The sequence below is a fragment of the Cherax quadricarinatus genome, chromosome 8 (assembly GCF_038502225.1).
Source record: "Cherax quadricarinatus isolate ZL_2023a chromosome 8, ASM3850222v1, whole genome shotgun sequence".
Classification (NCBI taxonomy): Eukaryota; Metazoa; Arthropoda; class Malacostraca; order Decapoda; family Parastacidae; genus Cherax; species Cherax quadricarinatus.
In genome coordinates, this window is record NC_091299.1 from 67902755 (window position 1) to 67923077 (window position 20323).

A 20323-nucleotide genomic window follows, 5' to 3' on the forward strand; every position below is an offset into this window, starting at 1 on the left:
CAAAACTCCAAGACGGTCTGGAGTTTTGAGACTCTCTATCCGCGGATTCAAACCCCACCCGTGGTATGGTTTGGACTGAATACATTACTTTGAGTTTCCATCATGTTTGCAGCTCTCTTTCACAACTACAACAGACAAGATACACTACCCCTTTGCCTGAGTACAAGTGAGGCCAACTTTCCCCTACTCACTACTCAAAATAAGGGTAACATACACGCCCATGATTATCAAGGACAACCAGAATCCATTGTTAATTAAACCAATAGCATCAGAAACACTGAGGGAAAGGAGAAGAGCAGTAAGAGGAGTAGGAAAAGAGAGAGAGAGAGAGAGAGAGAGAGAGAGAGAGGTGTAGGTGAGGGGTAAGAACAAGGTGTATGAGAGGAAGCAGAGCTTGTGGGAAATGGGAAGTGGATGAGGAAAGGGCTGAGGAAGGGAAGGGAAGGCCACATACCCGAAACCTTTAGCATTAACAAAAATCATATTCTGGAACATGTTCAGTCATTATTACGGATGTTGAGACGAATTACGACCGACAGAGAAATTGGGTAAATCCTCGGAGAAGTAAAAAGTGTTTGGCTGTTAATAAATACGTGTGTCCATGTAGTGTTTTAACACTAGCGATGATTAGTAGATTAACTGTTAATTTATGTGTCTAATGTTAGTCGTCTAATTTTCTAGTTATTTACCTGATAATAAGTGCATAAGGAAAACTGTGTTGACACTGACTGTTCCTTCTGACGAGGAACTTAGGAACAAGATGGATGACAGTGTTACGTTAATGCTACTTAACTCTCTCTCTCTCTCTCTCTCTCTCTCTCTCTGTAGCCATCAGAAAATTAAATGTCCACTTATGCTTGTGAAATCCTAACCAAGGTTACCATATGCTTCTCCTACAAATATTTCAAAATGACTCTTTAAAAAAAGTAATTAATATGAATGTACAGCATCCTGAGAGCATCATTATGAAGTCTGACGAGACACGAGCTGCGGCATCACCAAATTATTCCACAGATTGTGCGTGAGTTTGTGTAGTGTAAGTTACGTAATTATGAAACAGTTTATTCCTGGGAGTTAAAACGATCTGGACGTTTAACTATTTTATATCATTCACGTATGTTTTATGTCAGTAAGTTAATAAATTTCTTAATGCGAAATAATAAACGCCATCAGATTATATCATAAAACCTACGTGTAATATTAATTACTTCCTAGTAAACAGGATGTAATATTTCTAACATCAAGGGAGAGCAAAAACAGACGTTACCTGGAGGTTATCTGGAGAGGGTTACAGGGGTCAACGCCCCCGTGGGCCGGCTCAAAGTGTAAGTAAATTTAGTATATCTCATCTAATATTTTTCTCTGAGGTTTTTCCTTTTCATTAAGGGAATTATTAATACCATGCTAAGATAAAACGTACCATTATGGTGTAAAATATTTAAACAATCTGATCAACTTAATTCTCAGGAGCAATAGTTTGAAGATTATCATCATCTTAGACCCCCTCCCCCCACAACATTCAGACAGACAGACACAGACACACACACAGACACACACACACACACACACACACACACACACACACACACACACACACACACACACACACACACACACACACACACACACACACACACACACACACACACACACGCACACACACACTATAAGAAGACAGACAAACAGCATTAAACTACAGAACAGTGTCGGTGACATGTATAGGAGAAGATTACCAGAAGAAGACTGGTGGAGCACCTAGAAAGGAACAGCCTCGTACATGACAACCATCATGGCTTCAAGGGAGGGAAATCCTGCGTGACAAACCTAATGGAGTTCAATGACAAGGTGACAGATGTAAGACGGAAGAAAGAGGGATGGATAGATTGCATCTTCTTGGAGTGTAAGAAGGCTTTCGACACAGTACCACACAAGACTGTCTGAAAAGCTAGAGGAGCAGGCAGGACTAGCAGGGAAATTACTGCAATGGATCAGGTAATATCTGACACTAAGGAAATCACGAGTGATGGTACGTGTTGAGGTGTCAGAGTGGGTCCATGTGTCGAGAAGGGTTCCACAAGGGTCAGTCCTACGTCCGGTGCTGTTCTTGTATATGTGAATGACGTGACGGAAGGGACAGATTCAGAGGTGTCCCTGTTCGCAGATGATGTGAATCAATAATTGCCGAGGCAGTTCGTAGCCACCTTGAAAAGCATAAATTAATCAACGAATCTCAGCATGGTTTTACAAAGGGGCGTTCCTGCCTTACGAATTTATTAACTTTTTTCACTAAGGTATTTGAGGAGGTAGATCATGGTAATGAATATGATATTCTGTATATGGACTTCAGTAAGGCTTTTGACAGGGTCCCACATCAGAGACTATTGAGGAAAATTAAAGCACATGGAATAGGAGGAGAAATTTTTTCCTGGATAGAGGCATGGTTGACAAATAGGCAGCAGAGAGTTTGCATAAATGGGGAGAAATCAGAGTGGGGAAGTGTCACGAGCGGTGTTCCACAGGGGTCAGTGTTGGGCCCCCTGCTGTTCACAATCTACATAAACGACATAGATGAGGGCATAAAGAGCGACATCGGCAAGTTTGCCGATGACACCAAAATAGGCCGTCGAATTCATTCTGACGAGGACATTCGAGCACTCCAGGAAGATTTGAATAGACTGATGCAGTGGTCGGAGAGGTGGCAGATGCAGTTTAATATAGACAAATGCAAAGTTCTAAATGTTGGACAGGACAATAACCATGCCACATATAAACTAAATAATGTAGATCTTAATATTACGGATTGCGAAAAAGATTTAGGAGTTCTGGTTAGCAGTAATCTGAAACCAAGACAACAGTGCATAAGTGTTCGCAATAAAGCTAATAGAATCCTTGGCTTCATATCAAGAAGCATAAATAATAGGAGTCCTCAGGTTGTTCTTCAACTCTATACATCCTTGGTTAGGCCTCATTTAGATTATGCTGCACAGTTTTGGTCACCTTATTACAGAATGGATATAAATTCTCTGGAAAATGTACAAAGGAGGATGACAAAGTTGATCCCATGTATCAGAAACCTTCCCTATGAGGATAGACTAAGGGCCCTGAATCTGCACTCTCTAGAAAGACGTAGAATTAGGGGGGATATGATTGAGGTGTATAAATGGAAGACAGGAATAAATAAAGGGGATGTAAATAGTGTGCTGAAAATATCTAGCCTAGACAGGACTCGCAGCAATGGTTTTAAGTTGGAAAAATTCAGATTCAGGAAGGATATAGGAAAGTACTGGTTTGGTAATAGAGTTGTGGATGAGTGGAACAAACTCCCAAGTACCGTTATAGAGGCCAGAACGTTGTGTAGCTTTAAAAATAGGTTGGATAAATACATGAGTGGATGTGGGTGGGTGTGAGTTAGACCTGATAGCTTGTGCTACCAGGTCGGTTGCCGTGTTCCTCCCTTAAGTCAATGTGACCTGACCTGACTAGGTTGGGTGCATTGGCTTAAGCCGGTAGGAGACTTGGACCTGCCTCGCATGGGCCAGTAGGCCTTCTGCAGTGTTCCTTCGTTCTTATGTTCTTATGTTCTTATGATGAAAATACAAGCAGACGAGGATCATGTAAGCCGACAAGGGATATGGACGGGCTGCAAGAATGGTCCGACAAATGGTTCCTGGAGTTTAATCCCACCAGGTGCAAAGTCATGAAGCTTGGGGAAGGATAAAGAAGACCGCAGACGAAGTGCAGCCTAAGGGGGTCAAAGAATGCAAAATAAACCAAATAACCGTTGCAACATATGCACGTCTTGCAAACCTAAGAACAATATTTCGACATGTAAGCAATCACCCAAGCCACTGTACACCGTGTACATCAGGCGTATATTGGAGTACAGTGTAATATATGCAGTAGTGTAATATAGGAAGTACTGTCATATATCCACTAGAGGGATATATCCAGTACTGTACCATATCCACTAGTGGCATATTTCTAGTACTGTCTTATATCCACAAGTGTCATACATCCAGAAGTGTCATACATCAAGTACTGTCATATATTCAGTAGTGTCATACATCCAGTAGTGTCATACATCAAGTATTGTCATATATTCAGTAGTGTAATACATCCAGTAGTGTCACATATTCAGTAGTGTCACATATTCAGAAGTGTCATACATCCAGTAGTGTCACATATTCAGTAGTGTCATACATCCAGTGGTGCCACATATTCAGTAGTGTCATATATTCAGTAGTGTTATACATCCAGTAGTGTCACATATTAAGTAGTGTCATATATTCAGAAGTGTCATACATCCAGTAGTGTCACATATTCACTAGTGTCATATATTCAGTAGTGTCATGCATCCAGTAGTGTCACATATTCAGTAGTGTCATACATCCAGTAGTGTCATACATCCAGTAATGTCATAAATCCAGTAGCATCATACTTCCAGTAGTGTCATATATTCAGTAGTGTCATACATCCAGTAGTGTCACATAGTAGTGTCATACATCCAGTAGTGTCACATATTCAGAAGTGTCATATATTCAGTAGTGTCATACATCCAGTAGTGCCATGCATCCAGTAATGTCATGCATTTAGTAGTGTCATACATCCAGTAGTGTCACATATTAAGTAGTGTTATATATTCAGTAATGTCACATATTCATTAGTGTCATATATTCAATAGTGTCATACATCCAATTAAGTCATATATTCAGATTGTAATAATGTTGGTAGAATTACCCACAATATGTAAAGTAAAACGACACAATTGTGGAAAATACTGTATATATTTTCTAGAAATACAGTAGTTATATGTATATAAATGGCCATACTGTATTTAATAAAATTTATGTCATAAAAAATGGGAAGCTGCGCCTGCGCAGAAGACACTCGCCATTGTTTGTTTTGAATTGAGAGTAACAGACGTTAATTAATAATGTGAAGAATTTTCGTGCTCTAGAGGTTAAAAATTGGGCTGACACCTCTCAAATAGGAGGCGAAATTGTTGGATGAGCATTCCCGCATAAATTGAGATATCAGGCGACTGGACAAGACAGCTCCAGGAACCTCAGATAAGTCTTATGTTGTAACCTAGCAAGTGTTATTTTCATAGATAGACAATGAGGTTTTCTGAGTTTGATACACATTAATCTCCAGTCAAATTGGTGAGTGTTATGATTAAGATATATTCTCCTTCTGTTATATATATATGTATATATATACATATAATAATTTTTTCTTTTAATATACAGTCCACAAATTTATATATTTACCAGAATTCCTGGTGCATGTATATTTCAATTATAATTAATAGGTCCAGAGCAACTTGTGGATATGACAGTGGTAGGTATCGAAGGGGGACATTTTTTGCGACCTAGGTGTCCCAAATTCCTACTTGTCTAACTGATAAATAATATTTATCTTTGTTCATTTACTGTTATGTATTTAATGATACATTCAGATAAATGTAATTTTCCACAACAAGTGCAACTAATGTGACATTTTTATTGTAGCAACGTTTCACTCTCCAGGAGCTTTGTCAAGCCGTGTACAGTTTTGGCAACGGCTTGACAAAGCTCCTGGAGAGCGAAACGTTGCCACTATAAAAATGTCACATTAGTTGTACTTGTGTCCTTTTACCTTACACGTCATACATCCAGTAGTGTGATATATCCAGTAGTGTGATATATCCAGTAGTGTGATATATCCAGAAGTGTGATATATCCAGTAGTGTGATATATCCAGTAGTGTGATATATCCAGTAGTGTGATATATCCAGTAGTGTGATATATCCAGTAGTGTGATATATCCAGTAGTGTGATACATCCAGTAGTGTGATATATCTAGTAGTGTGATATATCCAGTAGTGTGATACATCCAGTAGTGTGATATATCCAGTAGTGTGATATATCCAGTAGTGAGATATATCCAGTAGTGTGATACATCCAGTAGTGTGATATATCCAGTAGTGTGATATATCCAGTAGTGTGATACATCCAGTAGTGTGATATATCCAGTAGTGTGATATATCCAGTAGTGTGATATATCCAGTAGTGTGATATATCCAGTAGTGTGATATATCCAGTAGTGTGATATATCCAGTAGTGTGATATATCCAGTAGTGTGATATATCCAGTAGTGTGATATATCCAGTAGTGTGATATATCTAGTAGTGTGATATATCCAGTAGTGTGATATATCTAGTAGTGTGATATACCCAGTAGTGTGATATATCTAGTAGTGTGATATATCCAGTAGTGTGATATATCCAGTAGTGTGATACATACAGTAGTGTGATACATCCAGTAGTGTGATACATCCAGTAGTGTGATATACCCAGTAGTGTGATATATCCAGTAGTGTGATATATCCAGAAGTGTGATATATCCAGTAGTGTGATATATCCAGTAGTGTGATACATCCAGTAGTGTGATACATCCAGTAATGTGATATATCCAGTAGTGTGATATATCCAGTAGTGTGATACATCCAGTAGTGTGATACATCCAGTAGTGTGATATATCCAGTAGTGTGATATATCCAGTAGTGTGATACATCCAGTAGTGTGATACATCCAGTAGTGTGATATATCCAGTAGTGTGATACATCCAGTAGTGTGATATATCCAGTAGTGTGATACATCCAGTAGTGTGATATATCTAGTAGTGTGATATATCCAGTAGTGTGATACATCCAGTAGTGTGATATATCCAGTAGTCTGATACATCCAGTAGTGTGATACATCCAGTAGTCTGATACATACAGTAGTGTGATATATCCAGTAGTGTGATACATCCAGTAGTGTGATATATCCAGTAGTGTGATACATCCAGTAGAGTGATATATCCAGTAGTGTGATACATCCAGTAGTGTGATACATCCAGTAGTGTGATACATCCAGTAGTATGATACATCCAGTAGTGTGATACATCCAGTAGTGTGATATATCCAGTAGTGTGATATATCTAGTAGTGTGATATACCCAGTAGTGTGATATATCTAGTAGTGTGATATATCCAGTAGTGTGATATATCCAGTAGTGTGATACATACAGTAGTGTGATACATCCAGTAGTGTGATACATCCAGTAGTGTGATATACCCAGTAGTGTGATATATCCAGTAGTGTGATATATCCAGTAGTGTGATATATCCAGTAGTGTGATATATCCAGTAGTGTGATACATCCAGTAGTGTGATACATCCAGTAATGTGATATATCCAGTAGTGTGATATATCCAGTAGTGTGATACATCCAGTAGTGTGATACATCCAGTAGTGTGATATATCCAGTAGTGTGATATATCCAGTAGTGTGATACATCCAGTAGTGTGATACATCCAGTAGTGTGATATATCCAGTAGTGTGATACATCCAGTAGTGTGATATATCCAGTAGTGTGATACATCCAGTAGTGTGATATATCTAGTAGTGTGATATATCCAGTAGTGTGATACATCCAGTAGTGTGATATATCCAGTAGTCTGATACATCCAGTAGTGTGATACATCCAGTAGTCTGATACATACAGTAGTGTGATATATCCAGTAGTGTGATACATCCAGTAGTGTGATATATCCAGTAGTGTGATACATCCAGTAGAGTGATATATCCAGTAGTGTGATACATCCAGTAGTGTGATACATCCAGTAGTGTGATACATCCAGTAGTATGATACATCCAGTAGTGTGATACATCCAGTAGTGTGATATATCCAGTAGTGTGATACATCCAGTAGTGTGATACATCCAGTAGTCTGATACATCCAGTAGTGTGATACATCCAGTAGTGTGATACATCCAGTAGTGTGATATATCCAGTAGTGTGATACATCCAGTAGTGTGATACATCCAGTAGTGGGATACATCCAGTAGTGTGATACATCCAGTAGTGTGATACATCCAGTAGTGTGATACATCCAGTAGTGTGATACATCCAGTAGTGTGATACATCCAGTAGTGTGATACATCCAGTAGTGTGATACATCCAGTAGTGTGATACATCCAGTAGTGTGATACATCCAGTAGTGTGATACATCCAGTAGTGTGATACATCCAGTAGTGTGATACATCCAGTAGTGTGATACATCCACTAGTGTGATACATCCAGTAGTGTGATACATCCAGTAGTGTGATACATCCAGTAGTGGGATACATCCAGTAGTGTGATACATCCAGTAGTGTGATACATCCAGTAGTGTGATACATCCAGTAGTGTGATACATCCAGTAGTGTGATACATCCAGTAGTGTGATATATCCAGTAGTGTGATACATCCAGTAGTGTGATACATCCAGTAGTGGGATACATCCAGTAGTGTGATACATCCAGTAGTGTGATACATCCAGTAGTGTGATACATCCAGTAGTGTGATACATCCAGTAGTGGGATACATCCAGTAGTGTGATACATCCAGTAGTGTGATACATCCAGTAGTGTGATACATCCACTAGTGTGATACATCCACTAGTGTGATACATCCAGTAGTGTGATACATCCAGTAGTGTGATATATCCAGTAGTGTGATACATCCAGTAGTGTGATACATCCAGTAGTGATACATCCAGTAGTGTGATACATCCAGTAGTGTGATACATCGAGTAGTGTGATACATCGAGTAGTGTGATACATCCAGTAGTGTGATACATCCAGTAGTGTGATACATTCAGTAGTGTGATACATCCAGGAGTGTAATACATCCAGTAGTGTGATATATCCAGTAGTGTGATACATCCAATAGTGTGATACATCCAGTAGTGTGATACATCCAGTAGTGTAATACATCCAGTAGTGTGATACATCCATTCGTGTGATACATCCAGTAGTGTGATACATCCAGTAGTGTCATATATTCAGTAATGACATACATCCAGTATAGTCATATATTCAGTAGTGTCATATATTCAGTAGTGTCAAACAACCAGTTGTGTCATACATCCAGTAGTGTCATATATACAGTGGTGTCATATATTCAGTGGTGTTATATATTCAGTAGTGTCATACATCCAGTAGTGTCATATATTCAGTAGTGTCAAACATCAAGTAGTGTCATATATTCAGTGGTGTCATATATTCAGTAGTGTCATACATCCAGTAGTGTCATATATTCAGTAGTGTCAAACATGAAGTAGTGTCATATATTCAGTGGTGTCATATATTCAGTAGTGTCATACATCCAGTAGTGTCATATATTCAGTAGTGTCACACATCCAGTAGTGTTATATATTTAATAGTGTCATATATTCAGTAGTGTCATATATTCAGAAGTGTCAAACAACCAGTTGTGTCATACATCCAGTAGTGTCATATATACAGTGGTGTCATATATTCAGTGGTGTTATATATTCAGTAGTGTCATACATCCAGTAGTGTCATATATTCAGTAGTGTCAAACATCAAGTAGTGTCATATATTCAGTGGTGTCATATATTCAGTAGTGTCATACATCCAGTAGTGTCATATATTCAGTAGTGTCAAACATGAAGTAGTGTCATATATTCAGTGGTGTCATATATTCAGTAGTGTCATACATCCAGTAGTGTCATATATTCAGTAGTGTCACACATCCAGTAGTGTTATATATTTAATAGTGTCATATATTCAGTAGTGTCATATATTCAGAAGTGTCATACAACCAGTTGTGTCATACATCCAGTAGTGTCATACGTTCAGTGGTGTCATATATTCAGTAGTGTCATACATCCAGTAGTGTCATATATTCAGTAGTGTCACACATCCAGTAGTGTTATATATTTAATAGTGTCATATATTTAGTAGTGTCATATATTCTGAAGTGTCATACAACCAGTAGTGTCACACAACCAGTAGTGTCATACAACCAGTAATGTCATGCAACCAGTAGTGTCATACAACCAGTAGTGTCATACAACCAGTAGTGTCATACAACCAGTTGTGTCATACAATTAGTAGAGTCATACAACCAGTAGTGTCACACAACCAGTAGTGTCATTCAACCAGTAGTGTCATGCAACCAGTAGTGTCATACAACCAGTAGTGTCACACAACCAGTAGTGTCATACAACCAGTAGTGTCACACAACCAGTAGTGTCATACAACCAGTAGTGCCATACAACCAGTAGTGTCACACAACCAGTAGTGTCATACAACCAGTAGTGTCATACAACCAGTAGTGCCATACAACCAGTAGTGTCACACAATCAGTAGAGTCATGCAACCAGTAGTGTCATACAACCAGTAGTGTCACACAACCAGTAGTGTCATACAACCAGTAGTGTCATGCAACCAGTAGTATCATACAACCAGTAGTGTCACACAACCAGTAGTGTCATACAACCAGTGGTGTCATACAACCAGTAGTGTCATACAACCAGTAGTGTCACACAACCAGTAGTGTCACACAACCAGTAGTGTCATACAACTAGTAGTGTCATACAACTAGTAGTGTCACACAACCAGTATTGTCATACAACCAGTAGTGTCATACAACCAGAAGTGTCACACAACCAGTAGTGTCATACAACCAGTAGTGTCACACAACCAGTAGTTTCATACAACCAGTAGTATCACACAACCAGTAGTGTCACACAATCAGTAGTGTCACACAACCAGTAGTGTCACACAACCAGTAGTGTCATACAACCAGTAGTGTCATACAACCAGTAGTGTCATACAACCAGTAGTGTCACACAACCAGTAGTGTCATACAACCAGTAGTGTCATACAACCAGTAGTGTCACACAACCAGTAGTGTCATACAACCAGTAGTGTCATACAACCAGTAGTGTCATACAACCAGTAGTGTCATACAACCAGTAGTGTCATACAACCAGTAGTGTCATACAACCAGTAGTATCACACAACCAGTAGTGTCACACAACTAGTAGTGTCACACAACCAGTAGTGTCATACAACCAGTAGTGTCATACAAACAGTAGTGTCACACAACCAGTAGTGTCATACAACCAGTAGTGTCATACAACCAGTAGTGTCACACAACCAGTAGTGTCATACAACCAGTAGTGTCATACAAACAGTAGTGTCACACAACCAGTAGTGTCACACAACCAGTAGTGCCATACAACCAGTAGTGTCACACAACCAGTAGTGTCATACAACCAGTAGTGTCACACAACCAGTAGTGTCATACAACCAGTAGTGTCATACAACCAGTAGTGTCACACAACCAGTAGTGTCATACAACCAGTAGTGTCACACAACCAGTAGTGTCATACAACCAGTAGTGTCATACAACCAGTAGTGTCACACAACCAGTAGTGTCATACAACCAATAGTGTCATACAACCAGTAGTGTCACACAACCCGTAGTGTCATACAACCAGTAGTGTCACACAACCAGTAGTGTCATACAACCAGTAGTGTCATACAAACAGTAGTGTCACACAACCAGTAGTGTCACACAACCAGTAGTGTCATACAACCAGTAGTGTCACACAACCAGTAGTGTCATACAACCAGTAATGTCACACAACCAGTAGTGTCATACAACCAGTAGTGTCATACAACCAGTAGTGTCACACAACCAGTAGTGTCATACAACCAGTAGTGTCATACAACCAGTAGTGTCACACAACCCGTAGTGTCATACAACCAGTAGTGTCATACAACCAGTAGTGTCACACAACCAGTAGTGTCATACAACCAGTAGTGTCACACAACCAGTAGTGTCACACAACCAGTAGTGTCACACAACCAGTAGTGTCATACAACCAGTAGTGTCACACAACCAGTAGTATCACACAACCAGTAGTGTCACACAACCAGTAGTGTCACACAACCAGTAGTGTCACACAACCAGTAGTGTCATACAACCAGTAGTGTCACACAACCAATAGTGTCACACAACCAGTAGAGTCACACAACCAGTAGTGTCACACAACCAGTAGTGTCACACAACCAGTAGTGTCATACAACCAGTAGTGTCATACAACCAGTAGTGTCACACAACCAGTAGTGTCACACAACCAGTAGTGTCATACAACCAGTAGTGTCACACAACCAGTAGTGTCACACAACCAGTAGTGTCACACAACCAGTAGTGTCATACAACCAGTAGTGTCATACAACCAGTAGTGTCACACAACCAGTAGTGTCACACAACCAGTAGTGTCATACAACCAGTAGTGTCACACAACCAGTAGTGTCACACAACCAGCAGTGTCACACAACCAGTAGTGTCATACAACCAGTAGTGTCACACAACCAGTAGTGTCACACAACCAGTAGTGTCATACAACCACTAGTGTCATACAACCAGTAGTGTCACACAACCAGTAGTGTCACACAACCAGTAGTGTCATACAACCAGTAGTGTCACACAACCAGTAGTGTCACACAACCAGTCGTGTCACACAACCAGTAGTGTCATACAACCAGTAGTGTCATACAACCAGTAGTGTCACACAACCAGTAGTGTCACACAACCAGTAGTGTCATACAACCAGTAGTGTCACACAACCAGTAGTGTCACACAACCAGCAGTGTCACACAACCAGTAGTGTCATACAACCAGTAGTGTCACACAACCAGTAGTGTCATACAACCAGTAGTGTCACACAACCAGTACTGTCACACAACCAGTAGTGTCATACAACCAGTAGTGTCATACAACCAGTAGTGTCATACAACCAGTAGTGTCACACAACCAGTAGTGTCACACAACCAGTAGTGTCACACAACCAGTAGTGTCACACAACCAGTAGTGTCACACAACCAGTAGTGTCACACAACCAGTAGTATCACACAACCAGTAGTATCACACAGCCAGTAGTGTCACACAACCAGTAGTGTCACACAACCAGTAGTGTCACACAACCAGTAGTATCACACAGCCAGTAGTGTCATACAACCAGTAGTGTCACACAACCAGTAGTGTCACACAACCAGTAGTGTCACACAACCAGTAGTATCACACAGCCAGTAGTGTCATACAACCAGTAGTGTCATACAACCAGTAGTGTCACACAACCAGTAGTGTCACACAACCAGTAGTATCACACAGCCAGTAGTGTCATACAACCAGTAGTGTCAAACAACCAGTAGTGTCACACAACCAGTAGTGTCACACAACTAGTAGTGTCACACAACCAGTAGTATCACACAACCAGTAGTGTCACACAACCAGTAGTGTCACACAACCAGTAGTGTCACACAACCAGTAGTGTCACACAACCAGTAGTGTCACACAACTAGTAGTGTCACACAACCAGTAGTGTCACACAACCAGTAGTGTCACACAACCAGTAGTGTCACACAACTAGTAGTGTCACACAACCAGTAGTGTAACACAACCAGTAGTGTCACACAACCAGTAGTGTCACACAACCAGTAGTGTCACACAACCAGTAGTGTCACACAACTAGTAGTGTCACACAACCAGTAGTGTCACACAACCAGTAGTGTCACACAACCAGTAGTGTCACACAACTAGTGTCACACAACCAGTAGTGTCACACAACCAGTAGTGTCACACAACCAGTAGTGTAGTGTCACACAACCAGTAGTGTCACACAACCAGTAGTGTCACACAACCAGTAGTGTCACACAACTAGTAGTGTCACACAACCAGTAGTGTCACACAACTAGTAGTGTCACACAACCAGTAGTGTCACACAACCAGTAGTGTCACACAACCAGTAGTGTCACACAACCAGTAGTGTCACACAACCAGTAGTGTCACACAACTAGTAGTGTCACACAACCAGTAGTGTCACACAACTAGTAGTGTCACACAACCAGTAGTGTCACACAACCAGTAGTGTCACACAACCAGTAGTGTCACACAACCAGTAGTGTCACACAACCAGTAGTGTCACACAACCAGTAGTGTCACACAACCAGTAGTGTCACACAACCAGTAGTGTCACACAACTAGTAGTGTCACACAACCAGTAGTGTCACACAACCAGTAGTGTCACACAACCAGTAGTGTCACACAACCAGTAGTGTCACACAACTAGTAGTGTCACACAACCAGTAGTGTCACACAACCAGTAGTGTCACACAACTAGTAGTGTCACACAACCAGTAGTGTCACACAACCAGTAGTGTCACACAACCAGTAGTGTCACACAACCAGTAGTGTCACACAACCAGTAGTGTCACACAACCAGTAGTGTCACACAACCAGTAGTGTCACACAACCAGTAGTGTCACACAACCAGTAGTGTCACACAACTAGTAGTGTCACACAACCAGTAGTGTCACACAACTAGTAGTGTCACACAACCAGTAGTGTCACACAACCAGTAGTGTCACACAACCAGTAGTGTCACACAACCAATAGTGTCACACAACCAGTAGTGTCACACAACTAGTAGTGTCACACAACCAGTAGTGTCACACAACTAGTCACACAACCAGTAGTGTCACACAACCAGTAGTGTCACACAAGCAGTAGTGTCACACAACCAGTAGTGTCACACAACCAGTAGTGTCACACAACTAGTAGTGTCACACAACCAGTAGTGTCACACAACTAGTAGTGTCACACAACCAGTAGTGTCACACAACCAGTAGTGTCACACAACCAGTAGTGTCACACAACCAGTAGTGTCACACAACCAGTAGTGTCACACAACCAGTAGTGTCACACAACTAGTAGTGTCACACAACCAGTAGTGTCACACAACTAGTAGTGTCACACAACCAGTAGTGTCACACAACCAGTAGTGTCACACAACCAGTAGTGTCACACAACCAGTAGTGTCACACAACCAGTAGTGTCACACAACTAGTAGTGTCACACAACCAGTAGTGTCACACAACCAGTAGTGTCACACACAATCCAGTAGTGTCACACAACCAGTAGTGTCACACAACCGTAGTGTCACACAACCAGTAGTGTCACACAACAGTAGTGTCACACAACCTAGTGGACAAACCAGTGGTCACACAACCAGTAGTGTCACACAACCAGTAGTGTCACACAACCAGTAGTGTCACACAACCAGTAGTGTCACATACCTGATGAACTAAATTTAATGACCTTAATAGATTCTCGTAGATTTTCACTCATTTTGTTTATCATATTGTAGCTCTGATATATGAGTCCTCAAGCACAGTGAGTTATTGTATCGTTTGTTAATGGGGGAGAAAGGGAGAGAGAGAGAGAGAGAGAGAGAGAGAGAGAGAGAGAGAGAGAGAGAGAGAGAGAGAGAGAGAGAGAGAGAGAGAGAGAGAGAGAGAGAGAGAGAGATCATTCATACCCAGGATGACACGAGTATGGAACACATTCGTACAGCATAATGATGTCAACGAGATAAAGTCAGTTGATCAAATGAAAATACTGGCCCACAGATGGCTCCAACTTCATCCTGTACCCTACTTGTAGGTCTCATAACAATAAAAATGCTTTCAAATGAGCTGATGTAGGTAACTGCTCTTAGCTTGCCAATAAAGTTAGGAATCCTTAACCTGTAAATAGCTGTCAATAAAGCTAGGGATCCTTAACCTTTTCAAACCCTGTGTACAGAGAGAGAGAGAGAGAGAGAGAGAGAGAGAGAGAGAGAGAGAGAGAGAGAGAGAGAGAGAGAGGGAGAGAGAGAGAGAAAGGAAGACCAGAACTATAAGTATCAAGATGTATAAATATCTCTTGGATTTTCAAAGTGCCAGGCTTGTCGTTAAATTAAGAAATTTGAATTACATGGTAAGCGAGTGTTTGCCTCGGCCCTCATCACCGCTGTCAACATCCTCGCTCAAAACCCATGACCGTAGTGGGACACAGCCATCACCTGACTGCGACACAGCCATCACCTGGCTGCGACACAGCCATCACCTGACTGCGACACAGCCATCACCTGTCTGCGACACAGCCATCACCTGGCTGCGACACAGCCATCACCTGACTGCGACACAGCCATCACCTGACTGCGACACAGCCATCACCTGACTGCGACACAGCCATCACCTGACTGCGACACAGCCATCACCTGACTGCGACACAGCCCCACCAACACCTGAATTTACCGACTATAATAAATCTGTGTTTTTTCCCCTCTCTAATCGATTGACAAATGGTAATTTTTAGCGTAAAATCTCGTAATTAAATGTCCTTGTTGTAGAATGTGTGTCTTCCGTTCATCCCTGTTAGTGCTATTGAGAGAGAGAGAGAGAGAGAGAGAGAGAGAGAGAGAGAGAGAGAGAGAGAGAGAGAGAGAGAGAGAGAGAGAGAGAGAGAGAGAGAGAGAGGATGCGAGAAAGAAGGAGAGATATAGAGATATAGAGAGAGAGAGAGGAGAGAAGAGTGAGAAGGAGGGAGAGAGAGAATGAGAGAAGAGAGAGAGAGAGAGAGAGAGAGAGAGAGAGAGAGAGAGAGAGAGAGGGAGGAGAGAACGAGAGAGCGAAGGAGAGAAGAAAGAAAGATAGTGTATGAGTGAGTTTTCTCAAATTTCAGTAACAAGAATATCACTCTATCATCCGACTAATAACTAGAGAAAATGACGATTAGTAATATATATTTCCATCATTTATATAATAATCAATAGTGGATTACCTTAACATTTAGATTATTAACTCACTGATAACGTATTCATTTACAACTACAGTGGAAGGTATATTTATTGGGACAGTGATAAAATAAGGCATTTATTCGGGAAATTAATGTTGAAAAATACTCGGCAATGATATGACAGATAATTGATTTAAGAAGAGATATGACTACCCTTTGCTTTTGTAAGCATTGCTACATGCTGCGGCATAGATTCGATCAATTTTCAACATATTTTGGCAGTTCATCGTCGTTCCACCAGGTCCTAATAACAGCAGCAATTATTTTCTCCACAGTTGAACAGTCCTGTTTCGCGATCCTGCGTTTGGTTATTGTCCATAGATTCTCAACTGGGTTGAGGTCAGGAGAGTTTCCAGGCCAGTTTAGAACGCTTAGCCCTCTCTCTTCCAAGAATGTCAGCATTTTTCTGGAAGTGTGGCATAGAACAAGATCCTACTGGAAAATATATTGTCCACCAAGTTTCTATCTACATTGGGAAGCAAATGAGTTGCCAGGATTGCCTTGTATTTGTCATTGTTCATCGTTCCCTTAACATTAACAAGCCGACCAGGGCCTTTAGTAGTAAAACTACCCCAAAACATCTTAGGTGGGTCTTTCGGCGCTTGTTGAGTGTGGCCATTACGAAGAGGTTCACATTTGCTCCGTCTCACTACCACTGATCCATTCCCATGTACTTCATAATGAACCTCATCTGAAAATATAGCTTTTCTCCAGTCATCTGTTGTCCATACCTTATGACAGAGTGTCCACTGCAGCAATTTTTCCTTCATAGCAACAGTAGCAACAGTCAGTAATTGTTTCATTGCCGGCTTTCTGGCAGTTCTTGCACCTTCAAGGAGCCTTCGTCGAACAGTTGAAGAATCAATATTTTCGCCAGCCGAAGCCAAGTCTCTCTGTAAATCTTTGCTGGTTTTCTTGGGATCCTTCACACTATCTCTTAAGTTCACCTTGTCATAGTGAGGTGTTGTCTTTCGTTTTCTTACACATCTTCCCCGACTCAGCGCTACATAATCACCAGTGTTGTCAGCTCTCTTCAGAATCCGACCAACAGTTGACTTTGTTAGGCTCAAATTTTCGAAGATCTGTCTGATACTCAAATCAGCATGTTTTCTAAGAGCTACAATACTTGCACGATTTCTAGGTGTAACTTCCATCATGAATTATAGTAATAGCCTTACAGAACAACAGCTATTGTAGCACTGACGAGAGTCGCAAGGTAACACCACAGTTAAATAGCTGTCAGAAGTCGGTTAACACTTTTCACTAGGTACTGGTGCTCATAACTATTATCATATGCAATAACATATGTATAAATCACCTAAGATAATCCAAAAAAAAAATCAGACAAAGTGACTTATTTCCATTTGGGTTCTTGTGATATGTTATTATTTAAAGCCTAACTGTCTGTAAGATACAATAGAATTTAGTCATGATTATAACTTTAAAAATAAAAAAGGCTAAAAAAGTCAATTGCTGGCTGGACAAATATTGTAAGGAAAATGCGGTAACATTCATTGGCAACTGGGACCTCTTCTATGGCAGAAATGACATGTATGCTAGGGATGGGGTTCACTTATCTAGGTGTGGGGTGGGAGCACTGGCAACTGCAGTGGAGGGAGCAGTTAGGACTTTAAACTAGGAATAGTTAGTGGTATGGGTTTTGGCAGGAAAACAGTGAAGTCCCAGTGTAGTAATATTACGAGTTCTAGGGGAACTAGTAATAATAAGAACGAGATAGATATTGAAAAGCCAGGGACCTTGGGTGATAAGGACAGTAATAGGTTTAGTAGAAAAATAGAAATGAGCAGGAAGGGTAAAGAGAAAGGAGAGTCTTTCAATGTTTATTATGCTAATTGCCGTAGTGCTAGGAATAAGATGGACGAGTTGAGATTAGTTGCTAGTGCAGGTAACATTGATGTATTTGCCTTAACTGAGACGTGGTTTAATTCAAAAAGTCGGGACATGCATGCGGAATGTCATATTCAGGGTTTTAAATTGTTCCAAGTAGATAGAAGTATCGGGAAGTGGGGTGGGGTGGCATTGTATATCCGAGATCGCTTGAACTGTTGCATAAAAACGGGTATTAAGTCTGAAGTAACACATACAGAGTCTGTTTGGATAGAATTTTCAGAGGGGCATGAAAAACTGATTTTAGGAGTGATATACCGTCCCCCAAACTTAGATAGGGACCAAGGGAGACTACTATGGGAGGAAATTGTTAAGGCCACAAGGCACGATAATGTAGTAATTCTAGGAGACTTTAACTTTAGTCATATTGATTGGAATTTCTTGACTGGGAATTTAGAATCATACGACTTCTTAGAAGTAGTTCAGGATTGTTTTTTGAAGCAGTTTGTGACAAAACCTACAAGGGGAAATAACCTGCTTGACTTAGTTACGGCAAACAAAGAATCCCTTGTTAATACTTTAGAAATTTCAGAGGAACTGGTGCTAGCGACCACAAATCAATTACATTTAGCATTGAATGGAAGTACGATAGTAGCGATAATTCAGTAACAGTCCCAGATTTTCGCTTAGCAGATTACGATGGGCTTAGAGAATACTTATCATCTGTTGACTGGGGTAACGAAGTGAGCTATCAATATGACAGTTTTCTGAACACTATACATGCTGCTCAAAGAACGTTTATCCCATATAAAGAAATTAGATCAAATAGAAATGACCCAAAATGGATGAATAATAGGCTGAAATATCTACTAGGGCATAAGAAAGGAATTTATAGGCGTATCAAAAGAGATGAGGGTCATCTTATGAATCAGCATATTGACATTAAGAGGGACATTAAAAAGGGGATAAGAAAAGCTAAAAGGGATTATGAAATTAAAGTTGCTAGGGATTCTAAAACTAACCCAAAAAGTTTTTTCCAGGTCTATAGAACAAAAGTTAGAGATAAGATAGGTCCCCTTAAAAATAACTATTGGCACCTTACTGACAAAGAGAATGAAATGTGCTCGATTTTTAATAATTATTTTCTCTCAGTTTTTACACAGGAAGACACTAACAATATTCCAGTAATTAATTTTTATAGTGGGCTAGAAGAAGATAAATTATGTAACATCACAGTCACTAGTGAAATGGTTGTGAAGCAGATAGACAGAGTGAAGCAAAATAAGTCGCCGGGTCCTGATGAGGTTTTTTCAAGGGTTCTTAAGGAATGCAAAATGGAACTCTGTGAACCATTAACTAATATTTTTAATTTATCTCTTCAAACAGGTGTAGTGTCTGATATGTGGAAGATGGCTAATGTAATTCCTATTTTTAAAACAGGGGACAAGTCGTTACCGTCAAATTACCGCCCAATAAGCCTGACCTCAATTGTAGGCAAATTACTAGAGTCAATTATAGCTGAGATTATAAGAAGCCATCTTGATAAGCATAGCTTGATTAATGATACTCAGCATGGATTCACAAGAGGCCGGTCTTGTCTAACTAATTTATTAACTTTCTTCAGTAAAGCTTTTGAGGCTGTTGACCACGATAAAGAATTTGATATTATTTACTTAGATTTTAGTAAGGCTTTTGATAGAGTTCCGCACCATAGACTGTTAAAGAAAGTGGCAGCTCATGGCATTGGGGGAAAAGTGCTCTCGTGGATCGAGTCATGGCTCACTGACAGGAAGCAGAGTGTCCATAAATGGGGTTAAATCCGAGTGGGGATCTGTAACAAGTGGCGTTCCACAGGGATCAGTCTTGGGCCCGTTGTTGTTTATAATATATATCAATGATCTTGATGAGGGAATTACTAGTGATATGAGCAAATTCGCCGATGACACAAAGATAGGTAGGATAATTGATTCAAA